Genomic DNA, 26,043 nt, shown 5'->3' with positions numbered 1-26,043 from the left:
TTAAGTAACATACAAAATCAGAACTAAGGTGAAGTGACTAATAATAGAGGTAGAAAATGCCTGTGAAGGTCTGCTTAGCACTGTGCTTTCTCCAATTTAGCAGGATTTAAAACAAGTAAACATACCAGTCCAACTTTTGATAGAACATGTGTTTTTTGCACATACAAATTGGTTCAATGTAAACAGTTTTCTTCGATGATTTTCTTTGCCACTTTTGTTCAGCTCTGCAATTCTTTTACCAGATCTTATTCTTTGCTCTTGTCTCTTTCTACATAGAGACAAATATTTATCTGGAGTTAGAGGTCCTTTTTCAGCTTATTAAAATCTGCGCTTATACTGATGTTTGTAACGACCCAATTATCAGTGAACAGAAGTAGTAATTTGAGTGTTGATAGTATTTCAGGGCCTTTTTCAAAGCACACAAGGAATGGTGGACAGTTTATATTGTTGTATGTGTCAGGGAAAGAGTCCTAAAACATGTCCTCTGTAAATATAAGATACGCCTGCAGGCCTAACTGGTTAAGCCTGTGTGTAGGAACAGAAGACAACTGTTTGGAACTGATTTAACAGTACCATCGATGCCTAGACTTGAAAAACGATTGTGTGAGTAAACTGAGGAGAATCTAAGAAGACTTAGTTTGAAAACCAGTTTCTAAAAAGTTGTCTTTTTTAGAATTAGAATTTTCTTGTTGTTCTTTTTTTTTTTCTTTTTTTTGCCAAGCAGTTAATAAACACTTCCCTAGCTTGTAGATAACTGCTAGAAATTTTCCTTTTAGTAATTACATTTCAAAATTAAATAGCTTGAATGTTGTAACTTAAATGTATCATCTTTGGGATCATTTCTGTTTATTCATTGGATTTCTCAATTTAACATAGGTAGGAAGCATACATGACAGCATTTCTGGTGCTTTTCAGCATTCAGAAATAATTGAAATACAAAAAGAGAGAAAGGAAATATAGATTATATTAGGGCATTCGGAAACTGTGGAACAAAGGTTATATAAAAAAACATTTATTTGTATTGCCTCCACATGTATTAATTTTGAACATATAAAAGAATACAGTTATTTTGTGATACCTAGAGTATAATTTGACAATGTTGTTTTAGTACCAGAACTCTGGTGGAATGTCATTTCAGAATGCTTCTGTACATTCATTTACAGGGTTTCTAGCATTTGTGTAGTCCTCCATATGGTTTCCTACTGCAAATATTTGGATGAGTGATCATACCCATAAGTGTTTGCACATCTTCTACCATTACTGGGCTCAAAAAGAATCCATCAGAAAAGCATTGTTAATTTTTATTTGATTATATTTCTGATCAGTTCTCTAGAATGCAGATATTTTCTCACAAAAAAAAAAAAAGTCCATCCAGATCTGCTAATTGATCCAAATTACTATTTCTCTTTTGTTTGATTTGTTCAGACATGAATATTCTGAATGACTCAAGTTATGAAAAACATTGTTTCTTTTTATTTCTTAAAATTTAACTTTTGTGCAGAGACTGAGCCACAGTTACCATGTCAAGAAATTTAACATTTAGGTAACTCCCTGTTTTTTTTATTTTGCTCTTGGAGATTATTTTTTTCCTTAATTTTTTTTCCCCTGAAAACTTTTTTTGAGTTGTAGCTGAAATAATTCCCGCTTTGCTAAACTGGAGAAAAAATGACAGCTCTTCAGGAGTCATAAGCTGTCTTGTCCTGTTATTCAGTGCACTAACATTTTTCTGCTCAGTCATTTACTATCTACTTAGGAACAGAAATGGAAGAACAGACATTTTTAGTTTCCAGTGAAAAAACATTTTAATTTCTTTGTGTTTCTCCGCATGCCAGTAGTGACACGTTTAGTGCTCATTAGTTCCACTTCCGTTACAAGCTCCTATTTACGTGGAAGATTCACCTCAAAACAGTCAAAACCTGCAAAAGAAAGAACAGACTCTTAAATATCCGTGCAGTGACAAAATTGTGTAATGAGAAAAATGGATAAATGCGGAAGGTGAAGACAACAAATCTGCATCGGACTTCTAAAATAAAAGGTGTGTCCAGATTTAGAATTCATATATATCAAATCTTACGAAAATGAAAAAATGACAAAATAGCACAGAAATCAAGGTGTGGTTTTTTTGTTTGTTTGTTTGTTTTTTGGCTGGAATATGGTAGGATGATCTATGATTTTGACCAATTTGGAGAATAAAAATAAATTGTTGGTCAAGATCTGAGTCTTGACTCTTGGCCCAGCAAACATCTTTAACTGTTAATTCTTCCTACATTCAAATTAGATGACAGTAAGCACATATCTGGTGTTAGCCCTAATGTTAACACCACATTGCCTGTTGACAGGCTGATGCTTGTCACTCCTTAGCTGAGATCAGTGCCCAAGATCACAAGAATGTTTCTAATTGCGAGAAGAGCATTCCTTCCAGAAGGCATTGGCTGCTAGTGCCCTTCGCTTGTGTCCCAGAAGAAGCCTGGTTCTTGTCTAAGCCAACTTGTCAGTTAATTCTATTGGGCACAGTATTGAGAAGTGTTACATAACAAAGCTCTCATCCCTGATACCACTTCACATCTGAGACTTGCCACCAACTCGTGCCTGAAGTCAAACTCACCTGTGATGCAGTGTCCATTTCCTGTGAAGCCACCTTAGTATCAGTCACTGGTTGGACAATGAGAATGGGAGATATTTATTTCAGCTAGCTCCTGCCATGACCTCAGGAGATGCCTGAAGATCTGTTTCACATCCAAGTATTTTGTCTGGTTTTGTGGGCTCTTCCCATTCACAGTTTTGAATTAAAACTAAGACCAAGGTAGCATACTTAATTTTATGCTTCAACAGCATGCAGAGGAAGCACTCACACAGTTTGTCTCACTTGGGCAGTAGCAGCTAAATTCTTCATCTCAGCTACTGTTTGCCAGATGGTTCACCATTCATGGTGGATGGAAGAGTGAGATAAAGTAGCCCTGGGACTGAGTCTGCTTTGTTATATTTATCCTAAAATGCTTCCAGAATTGCTGAAAGGGATCCAAATCAAGATCAGAATATTTTTTTCTTTGAATCACCCTAAATTTGAGATCAATCTCAAGTAAAACATGAACTTAGCAACACTGAGCAACACCGTCTTTTAAATATTTATTTCAACCTGCTCTACAGGAACATATTTTTCTTTTTAGTAGGATAAGACCACTGAGGATAGCTTTTTCTCCTGTTACTCTGTGCAATCCAGTATTCAATTTGTAATAAAATTCAGCCTGTCAATCCCAATAAATTTAATGCAGAATAGTCTATTACTCTGTCATTCCATTTAAAGTGATAGTCCTTGCACATATTGAGTTATAATTCCTAATAACAAGGAAACAGGTATATGTACTTTCTGTAGTAATTAAACACTGGATACCAATCTGACAGAAGCACTTCACATTCCTGAAGCGTTCTGAACTCTGTTTTTTGAATGGCCTTTGAAGGAAATTAGGACTTTATATAAATACATAGAACTTGTAGAAGTTCCCTTTGATTATGTATGGAAGTAATAGCTATTGCTTACATCAGAGAAAAAAAAGAAACGGCAAAATTGAGACTCGAAAATTAAATCAAGTTGAAAAGTAAAAAGTACGTTCTGAAGAACAGAATTTTATTTTCTCCAAGCTCAAATACTTACTCTAAATAAAGGTCCAAATGAGGCATTTTGAAATTATTTTTCTTTTTCCATGTTCTGAAAACCGCTACGTTTATACCTCTTTCAAAGAGATTAACCCTTTTCCACAAGTAATTTCAATTAATTAACATTTTTTACCAAAAATAACTTGGTGAGAATTGTCTCTGACATGAATGTTAATTGACAAGCCAGCTTCCTCATTTCTCATTTTCCTTTCTCTCACTATGTTAGATTTCTGTTTTTAACATGAGTGACTTTTTGAAGTCCTATACTTTTATTTTTTTAATAGAATATGAAACTTGAAAGTTTTTGATTCTACCTGTTTTTATGATGTTTCACTAGTACGTGAGACTATTTCCAGCTTAAAATAATTTCCATGCATCTCAAAGAATTATGATTTTTTTTTTATTTATTTAAACAACAGCAGCTATTCCTGACCCTTCTGATTTCTGTGGCAAGGATATATGACTGACTAAATGACCAAAAGACCACTTAAATATTTTTTTTCAACAATTGATTTTTAAGTCTCAAGATTTTTGTAGTTGAAGTAATGATTTTCAATATAGATGACTTCTTAATAAATGACATCAGAATCTAGTGGAGCTGTAATATATATCAACTATTGTGAGAAGCCAATTTAACTTAAAATCAGAGAACTGTAAGTGGCTTTGGAAGATCAGCCCTACGTCCAAAGTAAAATGTACACCTGTGTCATTGCTGATTGATGTTTGTCTAGCTTGTTCTTAAAACATTATGATTGTTTATGAGAATGTCTCTGAGACAGTGTCAAAAACCTTATTAAAGTCAAAATATATGACATCTTCCCTGTCTACAAAAACCCTCATGTTATGGTACTGTAAAAAGAAGGTAGATTGGTCTGACTTGATTTATTTTTGACATCCATATTGACTTTGACTAGTCTCATTGTTATCTAACAGCTGTTTACAGAAATAGATTGTGCTTTTCTTTTTCAAGGAATTGAAATTTGTTTCTCAGGACTATAATTTCACAGAATCTTTCTTCCTCTCCTAGCAGCTTCCTTCTCCATTTTAAAGGAAGGGCATTTTCTCCTTTCTAGTTTTCCAGAAAGCACTCATGCTTAACAGACTCAAAAACAGACAAATAAACAAACAAGAAGCTACAACTAAGTGTCGGGGTTTTTTTTTGCTCTATGTTCAGCTGTTCCAATTTTATCCTTATGTCATTAGCAACCCATGCTAATTTTCTCTTATGTGTCTTTTTACATATGTTCAGAGTCAAAAAAGAGCTAATATTTTTCTAATCAGTAGGAAAAAACTGATTGAATCACATTTCAAAGATAACAAGAAGAAAAAGCTGCTCCAAGCATATTCCAAAGAATTGTTGGACATTCTACATGTTCATGTATTTGCCTGTCGTGTTATTTCAAATTTATTGCTGTCTTGTTAGTTACTTTTAAAAAGCCTCATCCTCCTTTTTCATCCTGGTGTAGCAGTTAATAATCAGTCTCACTATGAGTACTGCCACACTTTTTACCTATTAAAACTGGAAATCTTTAGATATCAGGTACACTGCAAAATATTCTTCTGAATTTTTCTGGAAACGTGCTGTCTTTTCCATTTTCAAAATCTATCTTTTAAGCTTTTCATTAATGATATTTTATGAGTCAAAGTAAAAGATAAATAAAGGAGTGAAGGAAAGATCTTTTTATTTTATACCAAATAAATAATTTTGGGATGACTCAGTTGCAATGATTTTGGCATAGGCAAGGACAGGAGAATTACTCAAAGGAATCACAGAATCATAGAATCACCAAGGTTGGAAAAGACCTCTAAGATCACCCAGTTGAACCATCCACCTACCACCAATATTTCCCCACTAAACCATGTCCCTTAGTAAAATTTCTAAACGTTTCTTAAACATCTCCAGGGACAATGACTCAATCGTCTCCTTGGGCAGTTCGTTAATATGCAAGGGTATAGGTAAAATCAAGAATGTAATAAGTTAATAGAGAATGGCTGTTTCTTTGTCTGTGTTTGTTTTTCCATTTGCTTCAAATAAGTTAAAGTATCAGAAGATACCTCAGTGGTGCTTGTTAAATTTCAAGTGCTGCAAAATATTGAGGTTTTGTCCTATTTCATTTTTGTTTAAATCTTGATATAATATAAAAATAGGAGGTTAATATCCAGTTCTATCTGAGGAAAGTGATGGCCCACAATCTTTGAACAAAATAGAAATCCATGTTGCTCAACTGCTCGATATAACTGAAGTTTTCAAAATGCTCAGTCTAGCCATAAATAATAATAGAAGAAAATAAAAGCCACTGAGCATTACAGTAGAAGTCACTTACCTTGTGGTTACAAACTTGACATCCTGGCTGAGAAGTACTCATCCTCTATAAGGGATGTAAGGGAGAAATATGGACTTATAATCAGTCAAATTATAAAATCAAAAAGACTGTGGATACTTTGATACATTCTAATTAGAGAAAAAAATTCAAGGTGTAATCTTGTCATCAAGTGCTGTAATTCTGTCAGATCTCACAAGTAAAGCGTAATTGGGGCATGATAGCCCTGGATGATCTGCATGAAGGAAAAAAGAAGGTCAAAAAGAGCGATTTTACTATTTGAGACTGAGATTAGTACTTACTACTTTTTCAGTTAGAAAGGTAGAATTATTCTTATTTTAAAAACCTACCAAGTAATAAAGAACGGCCTTCTGTCTCTCAAGAAATTCAGTTTTCGAGACTTCATGTCTTTTAAAGAAAATAAAATTCCTTATATACTTCTAAAGAAAATATTATACATTCTCTTGGGAATTCTTGTTTTTCTAGGAATGCTCTGTACTGCCCTGAAACTTGCTGGAGTGCTTTCTATTTCAGACTGGTGGCAGAAGGCATTTCATCCCCTCAGCCCTGCAGCAGCAGCTCTCATTTCAGTTCATGCACCCTCTATGATGGTATATGGTATAAAGAACCATAAGAAATTTTAAAATGTTTCAGTGCCCTGTCTGTAGATTACTTTGCTGATGTAAAGTGGTGATTATACACACACACACATATACACACCTGTATTAGGATATAGACATATGAAGTATATGTATATAATATGTAATAATTGGTTCTATTTATAAATTCTTATTGTAAAGAGAATGGATAAGAAAAGAAAGGAAAGCAACATTTCTACTACTTACTCTATGATCAGAAATTCTTACTTCTCCTTCACTTGAGTGTTTTTCTTGACCAGCTTACTCAGGGCCTTCAGCTACATTTACTCTACATTTCAAAGGACCTCTTGCAGAGATGCTGGACAGTTTTTCTTTCTCAGAGTCTTCCAAATATTCTTTTAAATTCAGTCTTCCTCCCTCAGTGTCTCTTCATGAAAATGGTTCTTGGGAAGTACAGATGTCATCACTTCTACATAACTAGTCTATTATTAACCACCTGATTAAATGAGGGAAACAAATCAGTGCTCCCTGGTGATTTAGTCCTTATGTCTCACAGAAGTTGAATAAAACGACAGATATTCTTGATATCTAAGTAAGATTGATGTATTTAGCCTATTACTGTGAGACCAAACACAAACAAATTGAGTTGATCTGATATATTTCTGAAATGCTTCTGAGCACTCAGATACCAATGTGGTAAATATGCAAATGTTCAAACACAAAAAATATATATAGATTAGAAATACTTTCTCTCCTTTGCAGCCATATATAACTTGTTTTAATAATGTAACATGTTTTCTTTATTCATATAAATGGAAAAATGAAAGCAATGTAGAAACAGAATCTTATTTTCATATATTTTAAACAGTATCAAGTTTCAATGAACTAAAGTTGCTTAATGAATAGAATTGTGCAAGGTAGACAGCAAATCCTCCTTATAGCAGCTCTTCCAAAGAGAAAACTAATTGCAATACTGATGTTTGGCAGGAAATGTGTGCTTTAAGTTGTTAATACTTTGTTTGACTGAAATGAAAAAATACCATTCACTGTTTGTCACTCCATCTTCAAACTGTGAAAGATGTAAAGTTAAATTCTTTTCAAACACAGAGTTGTGAAAAATGCATTTCTGAGAAATGTGGAGGAGATATAGAAGAATCTGAAGATGTATTTTCTGAGCTGTGTTTTAATAAAAAAGATCTTCACTGATTTACTTTAGTTTTACTAAAGCACTTTATTCAACTTTAAAGAGATTTTTTAAATCTCTATTCCTAATGCAAGCACTGTAACTAGTAAATCTAATTCTGTAACTAAAATTTGGTTACCAATTTGTAGATAAATATGTTGTAATAAAATTACATATCTTTTTTTTTCTGTTCTAAAGGTTCAGTGCTAAAAGGAATGAAAAGAAGCAAAAGATTTATATTTTTGTTATTAAAATGAGCAAAAATAATCCCCTAAGTAATGCACTGAATAAGTAGGGTGTCATCTTTAAACAGTAAGTTTTATGATTATCACATTTCTCATTATTACTATCTTTAAGGATAAGCACAGATTAAAAGACTCTGAACACAGGAGAAAGCACTGAGCATTGTAGCAATTTTATGCAATTTAGTATGATCTAATCTCCACTCATGGTCTCTGGAAATAAAAAGTGTGATATCTTTAAAATCATCCCCTTGTAATCAGCATTTTAACTAAATAATAGTTCTGGTTCACAAGATGTTCTCTATTTTATCCTGAAAACAGAATATTTTTATGTTAATTAGCTTCTCAATGTGTTTACTGTGAACAAAGAAACAGTTTTTATAGACTTCTTTTGAATTTAATTAAACCAGATTTTCATTCCTCTCTTCAGACAATATGCCACAATTAGAAGACCAGGAATGTGATAGTAGCCAAAAGTCAAATCTAAGAAAGACTCCCAGGAACACAGGAAAAAAAATAAATAACTATGTTATGAATCGTTATGAATAATTTATTTACTGGGATAATTTATCAATCTTGTACAGATTTTTAACACCTAAAGTAAGACTGCGACACGATTCAAGTACCTGATTTTTAAACTATGACCTTAAAATCACTTTATTTAGACACAACTATAATGAACTTGATTCTCATGGCTAAACTGTTTTATTTTATTTTAGTGGTATTTTACAAAACATACTCAAAACAGTCACAGCTTCAAGAGTACTAAGCAGCTTGGCATCCACTCAAGTCTTGCACATCTCTGGGAACCAAAAATAGTATTTTAATTTTAGAAGGGATAGCAAATAAATAAGCAATAAATGATTTAAATGATGAATAATAATAAATAAATAATGCATAGGTTGACAGAACTGATTTCCTTTTAAAAGAATTTCAAATATGTCTGAACTTTCAGACACTATCAGAGAAATATGTGATTTGCAGCTTTTCTTTAATAGTCTGGTTATTACAGATTTTTTTTTTAAGAAATATAGGCAGTATTTAGAAAAAATGAATATACTTCATCGAGTGTATTCAAACTGCATCCTTTAGAGCCCAGAAGAGAGCCATAACCGTAGGGATCTCATGGAGAAGGAAAAAGTTTCCAGTAGGGATATGAATATTACATTCCACTTTGAAAAGAGTATGATCAAAAAACAAGGAGAAAAAAAGAATGTAAACCTATTAAGTTAAAAATTCAAAATTGTCCAGAAAGCAAGATTGGCCTGGCCCATTTAGCTACAGAAATGCAAATGTAATTGCCCATGTTGTGTGAGGGGTAAGGAGTTCTTTTCAGGCTTACTGGAAAACATCCCTTCTTTCCAACATAAGTGCAGCTATAAAATTCTTTTTAGTCAAAAGAGAAAAGCTCTCAAACTAGGGGCTTGATGCAAGTCCAGGTGAAACTCTTCTCAATTCAGTTAGTCTTAGAAAGAAGCCATAAAGGGGTGTCACCTAAAATTCACAAAAGTTTTTGAACAGAAGGGTTTTCTCAGATAAATCAGTGATTTTAACCATTTTAAGTGTGTGAAGTGTCAGAACATGTATTTTAAATGTCAAGGTGTTCATCTATTGAAGAGATGAGCTAAATTCTCATCATTTCAGTAAAACAGAAAAAATAGCATAGCAAAGACATTTTCGGTTAAATATTTTTGACCATTAACCTTCTTGTTCTATTATACTTTAAAGGACAGCACTAGAGAATGGGTAAGGAATAATGATAACAACATAAATTTGTATAAGGAACATGCTCTCCATAGTCATATTAACATTAGGAAACAATTTTAAGTTAACTAATCTAAGGGTTCCAATATCTTTTCTTGATGAATGTAAAGGAAAAGATTGTATAGCACAGTTACTCATAGAAAGTAAAAGCTTCTTAAAATTTTTGTCAGATACTCTGTTTGACAGTTGTACATGCATGAGTTCTTACTCTAGTAGAGACCTTCTCAGCACACATTGCTCTTCATAATGAAGTTTTAAATGTCCCAAGTTACTATCTCCTTTTAGGAGAAGGTGTTTCTGGGTTTTGTGAGTTCTGTTTTGTTTGTTGTTTTTTTAGGGTTGGAGGAGGGTGAGCTTGGTTTTTAACTGATTAAATGCCAAAATAAGCTATCTCCAACCTTATTGTAATATTCTTGATAGTATCTTAACATGTAACACTGAATTATTCCTCAAACTGCATAAATCTTATATTCTTAACTTGCCTGAGAATTTTTTTAAAGGCCATTTACTCTATGTTTCAGATCATGCAAGCCCTCGTCTCCCCTCTTTTATATAAGTATGTATAAGGAGTAACTCAACTGAAATTTATAGAATATAGAAGGAGACTTTCTGCTAGTGTCTGTAGGATGTTATACAGAGGAGATTAGAAGAAGAACTGAAATGATTGGAAGGACTCTTAAGACTTCAGTTCAAATACAACACTCCTATATGGGAAAAGGATAACTGAGAATAGTTTTTTGAGATGATAAATACTTTTATAGAAATATGCTTTCAATTTGTCTTTTTTATTTGCTGAAATAAGCAAAATAATCTGGTCTAAAGTCAGACTGGACAGCATCAGGCCGTATCTCAGCGCTTCTAGCACTTCACAGAAAGTACTGATGTCCCTTGCCGCTGTATTCTCTGAGATGTAATAGGCTTTTTCCTGAAGCAGTATTTTCTGTCTTCACTCAGGTCGAGTACTGAAGAAAGACTTGAACTCTTTCATTAGTATCATTTCTAATACTTCTATAAAAAACCTGCAATTTATGAATGCAAAATGTTTTATTATTGGTCTTAAGTCCATGCTCACTCCAGCTGATGAAAAAATATGTATTGCGGAAGTTCATGAAAATTGTTACTAGAATAAGATAGGAATTTTATAACAAATACTATACATTTTTAATGTTCTGACCGGACATATTCTTCCTGGGCTGGTAGTTAATTGCAGTTTAGGTTTTGACAATTTTCAGTTGTAAAAAGCTGTTTGATTGTTCTGAGATATACAATAATGGAGCAGTGAAACAGGCATTCAGTTCTCCTGTGAAGTCTGGACTTTATCAGCAATAGGTAATGAATCTTGACAGTTAATCATAATATGTTTTTGTGTGTCTGTGAATACGTCTACCTCTTTATCTATTTATAATGAGAGAAGGAATATAATGCCTATTGTATAATAATAATACAGTACATCGTGCTGTCTACAAGTATACTATTTGACTAAAAGATAAATTAAAAGATAAAATATTCAAAAATAAGCATTTTTCATATAGTTATTTATTGAACACTGGGAATTTGAATAGTGGCAAATACAGCCACTGTCCATGAAACTCCCCATTTTAAAACCAGAAATCTCAAAGTGAAAAACTAGACTTCTAATTCACTGCAGAGGCACAACGGTAGTATTTGTGAAGGAAGATAATCATAGAGATATTATTTCCATGTGTAGTTCTGAACTTTTTCCAAGAAGCTCATTGAAAATTTATTGGCCAGAGATATTCAGTCTTGATTATTTTCACACAATAAATTTGTGTAAACTCAGTATTTTATAAAAATATTGTGTCCAAAGAGTGAACTTTCTTGCATTATTGTTGTTATTATTGTTGTCTTTATTTTTTGATGAAAAGAATCTGAGATGGAAATAAATGATTCTTAGCCACACTGTGCTTTTGGTTTTGTTGATCTGAGTGAAAATATGTTTAGAGAGATGCTGAGAGAATTGTTCAGTCTGCAGTCAGTATAAATCCCTGGAATTTGAGTTTATAGAGGTTATCAAACACTCTTCATGTTCTCCAGGAATATGCTGAGATACACTTTATGTGGGAATACAGCTCTTCTAAAACACCTTCTTTGAATCAGCACTGTCTACACAGATTTCAATTTGGTTCACTGAGTGTGTGTGTGAATTAGAAAAATAAGGTTAATTACAAATAAATGAATGAATCCCATCATTTGGGAGCATATCTTGTTTTTTCTCTGCACAAATGGTATGATAGAAGAAATTAAGTAATTTCTCCTTATTGTACTCTGTAGAGAAATCTAGTGGAGCAATAGAAATCAGCAGTTCAGAAGGTGGGATGCTATCATATTGACATTAATGAAATAGGTCCACACAGTGGAAGAACTGAACGAAATCTTTTGAAACAAAAAAAGAACCAAAAAAATATGTCATATACAATTTTAAAACATGGTCTCTTCTTTCTCAAAAGAAAAATCTTACAAAAGAAAATGTAACTTTAAAATTTATTATTAAGATTGTCATCAGCAATACACTTCAAAAAATACAAGTTCCCTTTTGCATCTTTTTGTTTCTGATAATTTCCTTAATATTACACATTTACATGTACATCAAAGAAATAAATTTATATTTATCCATGTCTCAAATTCCTTTTGTCTAGTATTAGCTTTTGTTCCAAATTTGTTAGCTCAGTAGTATCTTTTCAGAATTAGAAAAAGTAATTAAATTGATTAGAACAAGTTGTTAAAGATAACAACAGAAGTGTAATTTAACACTAAACCAGAAGGAAAAAAAAACAGGCGAGGTTTTAAATGTTTGATTACTTGAGGAGGTACATATACAGTCTATCATTGTTTATGAATTTATTGCATTGTTATGTTACAGAGCTTAGAAGATATTTGCTAAAGAGTAGTAGTTCTTGTGGAATATATTTAAAAAAAAAGCCTTTGAATGCTTCATTTTCCAGTTAGTACAATAACCCATGTCTTACTATGACACTTAGTCTTAAACAAAACTAACCATGGGAATTTAAGATTCCATTACTGCTGCTTTTACAACATAAGTGTTGCGATAGTCTATTTGTTATAGAACCAGTTAGGAATCTACGGTAGCAAAAACTCCTAATAATAGCATGTGGGAAGAAACAAGTTGGTAACAAATCTGTCATCTCTGTTAGTATCATACTGTGTGCAGACTCTGAAATACTCAATGTGATCCAAAGATTGCATATTTAATTAAATGAATGTATAGTGAACACATCTTCAGAGTTGTGACATCATAAGCCAATGTGATCAGAAAGGAAATAAGAAAATGGGGAGAGGCGAGGGGAAGGTAAGGTGGTTGTATGTACATTTGCATTGGCTTTTGCACTTTCACAGTGTGAATCCATAAGTGCCTGCCAAAACTTAAGTTTTATTAGGTAAGAAACCTAGGATGCATGTTTTTAAAAAAGAGGGAGTTTTCTTCTTGAACAGGGGAAGGTACTGATTTGAGGAGGTCCTTCAGACAAGCAGGTCTGGCTTTTGATATTAGATTGCTATCTAGCTCTTCCATTTTTTCCAAAATAAGTCAAGTGGAGAAGGCAAGTTGTTTAAAGTTGCCTTCAATGTTTTCCACAACAAAGGATTCCTCTAGGATATCCTTTAAAAGGCAGCACTCTGGAGCTGGGAGCTGGTGACTTTTCTGTGAAATACCTCAGAGATCCTTAGGTGACAATGAGAAGGGGCTGATGTCAGCTATCACTGCTTTCTTATTTTTTATTTTATTTTGTAGCTTTATTTTGACGCTTTGCTTTCTATTCAGTAAACAAGAGTTTAACCTCTGCTTTGCCATAATAAGTTATTTTCATTTTTAAGCTGGTTTAGCATTCAAAGCATTGTAAATGAAATGGACAAATTGCTGATGCTTTTGTTTCTGCGGAGGTAATCAATCCAAAAAAACAACCCCAAACCCTTGCATGTCTGCAATCAAAGATAAATTTTCGAATCTCAGAGGTAAATTTGCTCACAGGATTAAAGATTCTGTGTGAAGTCTGGCAGCCAGGATAGAAAGAGAAATCTTCTCTCTCAGGGATTATCTAAGCATTAGCTCCATGTAGGAACTGGCATTTGAAAGAGTGACTTTGCAAAACCCCTCTCAAGCATAGAAGATCTAGCTAAATTCTGCCCACTGTCAGCATAAAGTTGTAAAGCAAAAGTGAATACTTAGATGCTGGTTGAAATTCTCGTGATCTTTGCTCCAGTTCTTTCCCTGAAGTTGTATAGGTTCAATCTGTATGTTACCCAGTGGAAAGGAATAGATAAGGAGAAAAGGAAATACTTCTAAAACTTCTCAGTAGTTATTAAATGACTGGTGAATACATCTCATTCAAAATTAATTCATCTTACTTGTCACTGTTTGCCTTGATGGGATATTTATCACCTACCTGAGCAGTTCTAGAATGTTGTTTTGTTGTTGTTGTTGTTGTTTGTTTTGTTTTTGTCTTCTTTTGGTTTCCAAACATATTTACCTGCAACTTGATTTCACATCTCTGTGTCCATATATATATTACATGCCAGTGATGTGGAATGTGAAGTTGTAATAAAAGCATAGATGGATGAACAAGGCCTTCCTGCTTGGCCTATGTTCTAAAATGTTACTATGGAGACAATCAAATATTTCCTTTCTACCCAGTATATAAGGACATTTAAGAAAATCAAAATCAAAATCATTCTTTGCTAATCTATTTCCATGTCTGTAAGCATTAAGGAGATTTGCACTACAGAAGATCCTTTCACTTGGCGTAAATGAAATTCAGTCAACAGTTCTCAGTGAACAACTGTAGCTAAGGATGGTGAATGGATAAATTAGTCATGACATATCAGTGTAGCATATTTGGGTTAATAGATCTCTTAATCATAGAGGAAGAAACTTTGAAAGTAAGAGAAGATTTTTGCACGGCTTCTCAGGACTGAAGAAATGTTAAACTAAGGGTGTGGGGAGGATATGGAACAAAAGCGTAAATGTCTCTTAAATTTCAAACAGAATCTTTTTTTAGATTTAATCTCTCTCTTTTTTTAAATCTTCATATTTCCAAACCTGCATTTTCTTACTTTCCCTCAGTTCACAACTTTGTGTTCCCCATTTCAACGAGTATCTTTGCAAAGCATCAGATTTCTCCCACTTCTATTTTATGTTATTCAACAGATATTTACCATCTATTTTTATTCTATGTCCTCTTTCAGAAGGTTTCCTTCTTTTTCAAAACTAGTACAAGAAGTTTTAGTGGAACTTCTTAACAAGACGAGGAAGTCTTATCTGAGAGATGAGTCGTACTGAATTATTGGAACTGATTTAAGGAGTTGCTTTTTTTGTTTTCCTTCATACACTCCTTTTGAAAGTTTGCTATTTTTGCTGGAGGAGTCTGCAAAGTAGATGTGCTCTTCAGCTGCTTTGGTGTAAACTCTGTCACCTTACAGTAAATTTCCACTGTCAGACTAAGCTAAGTTATCTATATTGTCCTGTAGTAGAGCTATAGATTGACTTACACATATTTGATCCTGGCTGAAAAATTATTTGGGGTATAGAGATTACCCTCTCAGGTAAAGTGGTGTAAAATAATCTGGGACTGCTATTTTCTTAATTTCCATAAGACCATTTCCTGAACTGAGAGAGAAAGATTACTTTTTGCTTCAGTTGATGATAGAAGACTAAAAGTGGAATTAATTTTCAGATTCTTGAGATAGTTGCATAGCCTGTTACATCTCTAAAGACAGTTGGGAAACATCTGAATTTAAACTTGCAGTTTGTCTGTCATATAAGTTTAGAATTTCAGTCACTGAGAGATGAGAAGGCAGTATCTAAAACTTAAATTCCACAAGAAAAGAGAAGAAATAATAATAATTAAAAAAAATGTAATATCTCCTTTGTGCTTTCTGTATCCTACAAAGAGTTGGACAAAGAGAAAAATTTCTTCATTTAAAATTCAAGAATCTAACACTTTGTGTGATTTCTCAAGTCATTTTCATGACTACAGCCATACCTAACTTACCTTAGTACCAAATTTTGATCAACATTTTTGAGAATAGTTCTACACTCAAAATTGTAGTTCTAACACAAAATATTTAAGCCTTTTCTCCTTTGGCATTCTTTTCAAAAGAACTGTTAATAGATCAGTTGATTAACCCACTCAAGAAGCTGAAACCATGAGAAGACTATACTATATAAAAATCAAATTCATCATTCCAGCCAACTCTTGGTTCATGAACGCAGACACAAATCCCTAATGTCTGCAGTCCTGAAGCTTCAAGCTAAACCTTATTTTTACACCTTCATGGAATCAAAGGATGGTCAAAGTTAAACATCTCTGGAGATTGTGTGGTGCAACTCTCCCTCTTGAGTTCAACTAGAGCAAGTTGCTCACGGTCACGTACAGGTGGGTTTTGAATATCTATGAGAATGGTTGCACATGGTCAATTTGTTGTCCAATGTGATGTTTAGAATTCCTAGTGATACAGCTGAGGCTGGATGGAATTGATACGAGGGATGAGTGAAAGGTCTTGGTTTTAAAACACTGCACAAAATTTGGTAATCTAGCACCTTAAACTTTTTGCCTCTGTGGCTGTGAAATAAAAATGAATTCAACTGGTAGTAACAATGGTTAAATAAAAGCTATTATGATAATATATTTATAAAGTACCTATTTATTATAGTAGCACGTCATGAAAAACAAAACAGATAAAATGTATAGTTTAAAAATCTATTTCATTTGAATTTCAATAGTTTACTGAGATTAATATATCTATTTAAAAAGTAAATGATACTGTGAAGGCTGGTGAAAAAGATATACAAAATCTCAAACAATATGGCTTGGACCCATCACCCACATAATGTACTCAGTCAATTACAGAATTGTTTTCCATTTTTATTCTGTAGTGACTTTCCTTGTACTGCCACTGAGTAACTTGAAATTGCATGAATAAATCTGTCACTGTGATCCATAGACCACAGTAGAGCATCCGCACTAAGATGAACATCTCTAGGGTCCCAATCCAAAACCCAGTGCAAGGAGCAGAAAGATTGCTGAAGTTTTTGGATTAGACTCTACTGGGGTACTTGGTCTGTAATATGTAATGCCATGTTTGCGATGACAGAAGAGAAATTAGTTTTTCCTTTGAACATTTTTTTTTCTCTGTAGGTGGCACCACACAGCATTTTTCATTTGAGGCAGGGATTGACTTCAGCAGTTTTATTATTACTGTATACAATTTTCCACAGAAGTCCAGTACCTTCACAGAAAAAGAAGATTAGATTTCCCACAACTGGTTATAGCAATGTGAAACTCAGCATTTTCTATTCAGACAACAGGGCCAAATCTTTTACGTAGTTCAGCACACAGTATTTTAGGCTCTTGGATTAATGTAAATGAAAAACAAAAAATTCATAACTATGGATTTCCCAGAATTTTATCACCAAATTATAAATCAACTACTTACATACATAGTTATCTAAATTTAGTCCACATTTCAGATTAGCTACTAAAGTCTTGCAGTTCTATTACTGGATTTGTTCTTCCACTGACTGTAACACTCCTGTTTGGCATTTCTGTATATCCCAGGGAAAAACTCTATAGGTCTTACTTGTAATATACTAGATCAAACTGAAGGTGTTGTTTAGTGTAAGATAAAAAACTAGATTCAGCTAATTCAAACCTACAAAATTTGAGACATGGTGAACCAGGGAAGAGCATGTACCTATTATTCTGCCTCTGAGAAATTGCCACTTACGATGGAAATCATAACCAGGGAGTGTCAATCAGGCGATATTAGTAGGGAAGGTTTTAATTTATAGGGAAAGGGAGGTGGGAGAACATGTAACTGCCTTGAAAACACATGGCCACTTTTTTTCTATCCTTTTGAAAATAAGACTTTGAGGTAGGTGCTACCAAAAATTTAAAGATGAGTAGTCTTGTGTCCATATCCTGCTGAGCATTAGTTTTCTAGGTAAAAAAAAAAACTCTCATCTCATAGCAATGTCTGCCTAAATGGCTTTGTTATGTGAAAGATTTAATATTATCTTTTTTTTTTTTTTCTCCAGACAAACATTGAAATGCAACTGTAGCTTTAAGCTAAATTACCTTATGGTAGCTTGATGGAAGATTTTTTTTTTTTTTTTTTTAAGAAAATATTGATGATGCTGAGCCTCCCTGTCAGCTATTTCTTATTTGGAAGGGAATCTGTATTGCTTCCTTGGAAGAAAAAGCACTAGTCTATCCAGCATGAAGATAGGTTCCCTCTGGTGTTTCTTGCTCAGTGACTAGAGTTCTTTCTGGCTGCAGGGTCCCCATATTTATAGGGCTCAGAATAGAAGGCAGTGAGGTGGCTTATGACATCAGGCCATGGTGATATGATTCTAACAGTGTCCCATGGTTACCAAAACATGGCTATGCTGGGAGTTGGGGCCTGTGACCTGGGAGTCATCCCAGTTTTGAAGGAGGAGGAAAGGTAGGAGTGCTGATGGTTCCTTTCCTGGGAATGGCTCCCCAGTGACATTTTTCTTGTCAGATAGAATGGCTTTCCCTTGGCCAAGCTCAGAGAACTGTGAAGTGTCCAGCTCCCTCTTCCTGAGGTGCCTTCAATGCCAATAATGTCCCAGCAGAGTTGGGGGGTCTCCACTACCCCCAGGTGCCCAGCTAACTGCAAGTGCAACTGCCCTGGTGCCTAACAGTAGTGATGAGGGGACAAAGCATACCAACACCCTGAAGGCAGCCTCAAGGGATCTCCCCTGATGCATCTCTATGCCATTCCCTTGGGTCCTGTTGCTTCCAGCATAGAGCAGAGATCAGCGCTGCCCTTCTGCTCCCCTTGTGAGGAGCTTTAGGCCACCAAGAGGCCTCCCCTCAGCCTCCTCTGCTCTGGGCTGAACTAACCAAGGGACTTCAGCCACTCCTCATGTACTTTGCCCTCTACAACTTTCACCATCTTCATACCTGTCTTTTGGATATTCTCTAATGGCTTTATGTCCTTCTTATGTTGTGGCACCCAAACCTTTACCCAGTGCTGGAAGTGAGGCTGCACAGCACAGAGCACAGCAAGACAATCCCTCCCCTTGCCTGGCAGGCAGTGGTGGGTCTGATGCACCCCAGGGCACTGTTGGCCCTTTGGGCTGCCAGGGCACACTACTGGCTCATATTCAACTTGCTGTCATGCAGAGCCCCCAGAACTCTTTCCACAGGGCTGCTCTCAGCCTCTTGTCCCCCAGTCTGTACATGTAGCTATGGTTGCCCCATCCTGGTGCAGAACATGGCACTTGCTCTTGTTTCTTCATGTTACCTTATACCAATTACTATTTGTTGCTTGCATATTATACAGAGACCAAGAAAGTTATGAATTTGATGGTAGGACTTGATGATCCAGAATGTCTTTTCCAACCTAAATGATTCTATGATTCTAAGATATTGCTCTGCTGTCAGCCTATCAAAAGTGAGAAATTCTTTGGAAATCTTTAAGTATCAGAGCAAATTAGGGGGCCAAAAAAAACCAACAACAACAACACTTGTTGAATTAAAATTATGTGCAAGGTTTCAAAATCACAAGTTTAAATTTAAGCATATACATTCTTCATAGGCTCTACTTTACGTGGCCAGGTTCTTTTCGATGTGGTATCTCTTACTATATATCTGCTTTTTCCAGTTTTTCTTTTGGGGGATAATATCCCCCAGAGGATTTTGCAAGAGAAGAGCAGCCATAAATCTTATTTCCATTCATCTGCAGACAGGATTCGATCTGCTTTGAAACATCCGATAACCTCATCAACTCCTGTCTAAACAGAGAGGATATTCAGGATTATCTTGTAAACTGACTGAGAGCTGACCATCCTGAGCTACATCCAACCAGCTTGCATACAAGATTAGTCTGGGATCATATCCTTTGTGCCCTAGGTCCTGATATAAAGAAATAACTAAGTGAGGTAACTAACCTTAGTACAGTTGCTGTAGAGATATGTGCAGTAAAGTCGTTTACATGCTCAAATACTCTTTTGAAGCTCTTGCAAGTAAATGTTGTACATAAATACATTCTTCTGTAGAACATCTCTGTCACACTTGCCAGTGCACCAGGAGTTTTATATGCTTCATGGGATCAGTAACCTTAAATGTATTTTAAAAAAATATTCCCAGTGCAATCACATTTTATGAAGTGGCAAATTAATCTGTTTTTCACTAGGGAGTAATGATTTAGAAGAAGGCTATACCATGAAGTTACATGAAGAACCACAAAATTCTCAAACAGCAAAAGCTATGCAGAAAGGCTCAAGTTGTTGATAACAGTTGAAATATTGCCATTTCCTGCAGTGACTTAATCAAACTTAAATTATATACATGTGCATTTTTATTTCCTGTTAAGATAGTAAAGTTAAAATTTAATTAAAGTTAAATCAGCTAAAATACTGATAATAGATCGGCTAAAATGCTGGCCATAGTAGTGTTAACCTATGAAAATCTACAGAAAAGCAGCAAAAACTGACCATCCAAAATGAGATACACCTTAAATTTTAGCCTCATTTTTCAAGGCTATGGAATTAATAATTTTATTTTCTTGGAAAAATTGGAATTTATTTCTCACCGTGTTTCATAAAACAAGCTTCTATTTCTTGTTGATTCTTCTGGCATTTCTAATCTTCCTCTTTTTTCTTCTCAAGAGAGTGTAAAATATAAATGCTCTAATCTTGGTTTCGTTTGAAGATCTCTTACCTTCCTTTCTCTCAAGATCTCTACTTTGCTTCTGCCAAATGGTTGTCACCACTAGCTTTTCAACAGCCACCTTCTATCTCATTCAACTCTGTGTCTTGATTTACTTAATTTTTGCATCAGCAGTGACAACCTCGGATTAAGTGTATTACTGTATGTTTTTTTGTTCCAAGTCAACCTGTTTTCTGGGCATGTCCTGGCAGTAGACACATTAGATGTTGTATCTGCCAAGGAGTGAATAACATTTGAATTCCATTTCTTAGTGATTCTAATGATTTGATACTTTGATACTTAGAGGAGTGTCTAGTACAAAGCAAATCAGTAGTGATAGAGCAGGGGGAAATGGCTTCAAGCTCACGGAGGCTAGATTTAGGCTAGATATAAGGAAAAAATCTTTTACAGTGAGGGTGGTGAGGCACTGGAACAGGTTTCCTAGTGTTGTGATTGATGCCCCATCCCTGGAGACTTTCAAGGTGAGGCTGGATCAGGCCCAGGGCGACCTGATCTAGCTGTGGTATGCCTGTGCATTGCTGGGGAGTTGGACCAGATGGCCCTCAGAGGTCCCTTCCAACACTAAGGATTCTATGATTCTATTAAATGTTTACTAATTATTACTTTGACACTTCATTAGATTCACTAATTCACCGCTGTAATCTGGAAGAATTTGTTCAGGTGTTAACCTCCTCTGGGCTCTTGTATTTTTGTCATATAATTAAGCTGTGTTTTGAAAGAGTGCATTTTCTGAATTAACAACGGGGAAAAAATAGGAGATCTAAATCAACGTACCAAACAAGACTAGTAAGAACTTTTGTGTATACTTCAGCATTGCAGTGTTATTTCAAAGTAAAATGTGTGAAATGGAAAAAAAGGATATTAGAGCTGAGTGACAAGAAGAATTCATTATAATAATGAATATTTAATTCATTTTTGAAAAGACAAAAAATTACAGTCATAGATGAACATAGGGAACATAGGAAATTGATCAATAGCTTGAAAGTATAGTGTCATTTAAAATAAAAGAGAATATCTCTTTCCTTAAGCCAAATACAGTGAAGTACTTAATCCCTTGTATAATTTTCAGCTCATTATTAGTCCTGTTGTCATTGAATGATCACGGAATCACGTGACTGAACTTTAAACATAGGATTATATGTATTTTTGATGAATAAAAATGTTCCTAGTTTATCTTTTGAAGTAAAAAAGCATAATTCTTTTTTTGTTATTAATCTTTCATTAAATGCAGCCATTCCTGAAGGAAAAATTGACTTTAATTCTGCTTTTTTTTTTATACTAGCAAATACAGTGATAAAGCAAGCCTTGCCCTTTTATGAACTTTATCCAGAAATATGTATGTATTACAACACTTCTAAAAGTAAAAATCCTAAAATACATTTTTTTTCTCATGAATTTGCAAACTCAAATGTAACATATACCTTCCTGTCACTATAATATATGTGTTTTATAATATAACGTTCATGATTAAACAAAGCATGCAAATACTCAATCTTTAGAGCTGGCAGATAACTACTTTTCATAAGTAGAAATACACTCCAAATGGATTGCCTAAAAAACCCTGTTTTAAATGATTTACTACAAGATATACGACACAATGGAGTTCCCTTAAATATATTTACATATATATTATTATTACTGTAAATATCTTGATATGGGTTCTAAAATAATATTTCTCATTTTTAAAGAAGTAGCTTTCAAAATGATAGTGAAATTCCTTCTAGAGTTTATTTTCATTTGAGCAGAACCTACAAATTAAATGCATATTTCTTACTAGAAATCAAGATTCTTCATGCTTTGATTATTTTAATGAAGATTTTTTTATTACTGCCTGGCTAGCATTTATGATTTTTATTTTCATTGACTTTGTCTTGTAATAGAGCTTTCTTATCTGTTATTGCACATATACATGCTAATAAACTTGTTCATTCTTATCCTTTAGATTGATTTTCTCCTGTACTGATTTTATATAAAGGGATAGGGTAAAGAAAAAAAGTGGGGCTAATTAAGAGCCCTGTTTCCATCATGGTTTATAAATTTTATATTGAACAGCCGAAGATAGGAATTTTCCTGGATTTAGGCCTATGTTTGCCACTTCTTTTATAGGTACTAATTTGAAAAATAGGAAATATGGCTTAAAATGTTCTCAGGCCAAAATTAACCTAGAACTCATAATCCAGCTACCAGAGTATGTTTAAAACCTCACATCTATTACATAAATCTTGGGCTGCGCCATGAACATTGACATAAGGTTTCTTTTCATTTTGGAAGGGATGAAAGAACAGTCCTATGCTCTATCCATTGAGATTCTGAGTTGCAAAAAACTTGTCTCTGCAATCCTGAACTAGGCACCTAAGCTCTAGCAGAATTTCTTATTATCTAACTGGTTGCTCTCTACTCAGTATGAATGTGGTTTTGAGATTGCTTTGCAAAGGTTCACAGTTCTTTACGTGTGCTGCACTGTGAGCCCAGGCATATAGCTTCAGGTTTTACCTTGTACTTTGTGGACTAAGGATATGGTAAGGTGCTTGCCAGTACCTAATCTTTTTTGGCTTTGTAGCAGAAATGCTGAGTCACAGCTTGAACCAGTGATTGAGCACCTGGTGGGAAGGCAGGGCCAAACCAGGGGAGCTCAGGTGCAAGCAATGTGTCTGAGTGACTGGAAGGGGTGGAGCCAGGATCCACTCCTTCCAGACCTCATGTAAGGGTTGGCAGGGGGGTTGTAAGGGTATTTTGCTGGAAGTCTCTGTATAGCTGAGGCATTCTGAAGGTAAGAAGCTGTTTTCCTTTATTTCTGTTTCTATGGCTGTTGCTTTTGAGTAGATCCTCACTTGCTGCAGCTGGAGACCTTGGTGCTCTGTTGTTGCTGCACTTTGTCTCATGTTACAGGCGTTACAGGCTTTTGTTGCTGAGTGCCTTTGGAAGATAACATTTTGTACCAAAGAAAATGTTTGCTTGTGTTCCCTAGTATTTTGCAAGGATTTTTTCCCCAGAAAGAGGATCTCTCTCAGTCAACACTATTGCCATAATTGGAGGACTGCAACTGTCTCAAAATGGATACATTCCATATATCAACTTCAGTGATGAAGTGATAATTAACTTCTTACTAATAATTTGTCTAGATATGTTTTCTGCTATGTGCTTTCACTTCACTATCATAGAAATACAGATAATATTATATATGTAAACATGAAGAGGGGTTATAATATATTTCACATCAGTCTAACTTCTTAAGGAAGTAAGTGGGCTGATATTCTAAGAATATTTCTACAAGTGATCTTAAAGGCAGGAAAATGTACTGAAAAGGGGTGGGGTCTCTTCAGGAAACCTCATACAGTTTGGTTAAAGGTGAGTGTCTAGTAGTGTAGTCTATTCTGTGTGGGAGGTACCACAGTAAGAGACCATTATCTTAAAGCACAAAATCAGAATGCTATAAGTAGTAAATAATAATGAAGGAATACCTTCCTAGGTATAGAAAAACTCTAAAATATAATCTGAAAAGTAAGAACATCCTTTCATTTAAAAGTGAAATGCAATTTTTTTTTTTGATTTCACAACTTGAAGTACGCAGATAAAATTGGTATTGAATGTTCTGGGGCAAGTAGAAAATCATTGCTGTATGTTAAGCTACTTGACACAGAAATAACCATTTATTATACACGCATCTAACACGAAGCAGAACATGGCCTTTTGTAAAAGCATCTCCAACACAGTTATCTTACATTGATGTTTGTTTGGGCATTGGAATCTATAAATGATGACTGTCACGGTATTATCTAAGGGTCTGCGTCCGTGACAAGGGGAACAGGCCCGAAAGAAAAAAAAACGACAAAAAAGAGGAAGGAAAGGAAAAAAAAAATTGCCGGCGGTAAGGGCCCGCCCCCGGGCAGTCCGGTGGCTAAAGCGGCAGAGAAGCCGCGGAGCCGCCACCTGGGAGGACAAAGGGAAAGAGGGAAAAAAACAAAAAAACAAAAAAAAAAAAACAGCGGCACCAATCTGAGGAGGAACAACCAACTTTACTAAATATATCAAAATGAGGCTAGTAGAATTATGATAGAGAGTTTACAGGCTGAAAATCTTACACAGTAAACTGCAGGAGGACCACGTGCTTTCTCCGCCGGGCAGGAAGGAACAGACCCCGCGTCTCCCACGCGGCTTCACCACCCCCTCTAACGCAAAGACCCCTGGGGAGTGCACCTCCTCCCCTCCCCCTCAGAGGGCCACACCAAAAAAGGTAGTTTGCAGTAATCAGGGAATTAACTCTTTAACTGCCCGTACCTTGCATGATGTAATGATGTGGAATACCGACAACAAAAAATCACAAAACCATAACATTCCACCCCTTTTCCACATCACTACATCATGCTTAACATATATTTATATACAAACGAACAATAATTAACATACATTACATACGTATCTATATGCCTATATATACATGGAATCACTATCTGCACTCCCCCAGCATCAAATTCCCTTGCGGTACGCACTGGACATCCGTGCTTTTCCTCATCACCCACCACGTGGACCCAGGTCCCTGAGCAAACACAGTGCCACGGTAAGGTTTCCCTTTTCCAGAGGCTGGAAGAACCCAAACTGCTTTCCCCAGCATGCTCTTTACGTGTACTACAGGGACCTTATCTCCCTCTACAGTATGTAGGGAGCTAGACTGGGTAGGACCAGCTCGACTGATTGATCCTCTAGTGTTGACCAACCAGGTGGCTTCTGCTAGATGTTTCTCCCAGTGCTTAAATGTTCCACCACCCATTGCTCTCAACATAGTTTTTAGCAACCCATTATACCGCTCGATTTTACCAGCAGCTGGTGCGTGATAGGGAATGTGATAGATCCACTCAATGCCGTGATCTTTGGCCCAACTGTCCACAAGGGAATTTCTGAAATGAGTCCCATTATCGGACTCAATTCTTTCCAGAGTGCCATGCCGCCACAGGACTTGCTTCTCGAGGCCTAATATGGTGTTTTGGGCGGTAGCATGGGGTACTGCATATGTTTCGAGCCACCCAGTGGTTGCGTCCACCATGGTGAGCACGTAACGCTTACCATCCCGGCTTCGTGGCAAGGTAATATAATCCACCTGCCATGCCTCCCCATATTTATACTTCTGCCATCGCCCTTTCCCCCAGAGAGGTTTCATCCTCTTGGCTTGTTTAATTGTGGCACATGTTTCACAGTCGTGGATAACGTGTGTAATAGCGTCCATAGTTAAGTCCACCCCTCGGTCTCTAGCCCACTTACACGTCGCGTCTCTTCCTTGGTGACCCGAGGTCTCATGGGCCCAGCGAGCTAGAAACAGTTCACCCTTGTTTTGCCAATCTAGGTCTATTTGAGCCACTTCTATTTTGGCGGCTTGGTCCACCTGATGGTTGATCTGCTGTTCTTTGGTTGCTCAACTCTTGGGCACATGAGCATCTACATGACGCACCTTTATAACCATATTCTTTGTTCGGACAGCAATATCTTTCCACAGTTCAGCAGCCCAAATAGGTTTACCCCTTCGCTGCCAGTCATTTTGTTCCCACTGCTGTA

At 35.4% G+C, this 26,043-nt stretch overlaps 2 long non-coding RNA genes across 4 annotated transcripts in view; one reads left to right on the top strand and one right to left on the bottom strand.

The window, feature by feature from the left end:
- Positions 863 to 24,615, bottom strand: LOC110394496. 3 transcript variants are annotated; one of them, XR_002435669.1, is made up of 4 exons: positions 24,579 to 24,615; positions 6,821 to 7,070; positions 5,979 to 6,023; positions 863 to 1,916 (listed from the first exon to the last, which is right to left on the bottom strand). It is a non-coding gene; the product is annotated as an uncharacterized LOC110394496 (long non-coding RNA). The 3 variants fall into 3 exon arrangements; XR_002435668.1 differs by lacking the exon at positions 24,579 to 24,615 and adding an exon at positions 17,875 to 18,085 and having other exon boundaries at positions 5,979 to 6,210; XR_002435667.1 differs by lacking the exon at positions 24,579 to 24,615 and adding an exon at positions 17,875 to 18,082.
- LOC110394497 overlaps positions 23,137 to 26,043 on the top strand; it is a 38,106-nt gene continuing 35,199 nt past the window's right edge. Inside the window, exon 1 of the long non-coding RNA XR_002435670.1 lies at positions 23,137 to 23,266. This is a non-coding gene — a long non-coding RNA (uncharacterized LOC110394497). The remainder of the gene's footprint in view (positions 23,267 to 26,043) is intronic.

Source organism: Numida meleagris, chromosome 2 (assembly GCF_002078875.1).
Source record: "Numida meleagris isolate 19003 breed g44 Domestic line chromosome 2, NumMel1.0, whole genome shotgun sequence".
Taxonomy (NCBI): Eukaryota; Metazoa; Chordata; class Aves; order Galliformes; family Numididae; genus Numida; species Numida meleagris.
Note: the sequence above shows the minus strand (reverse complement) of the source record. Positions and strands in the feature narration are given on the sequence as shown.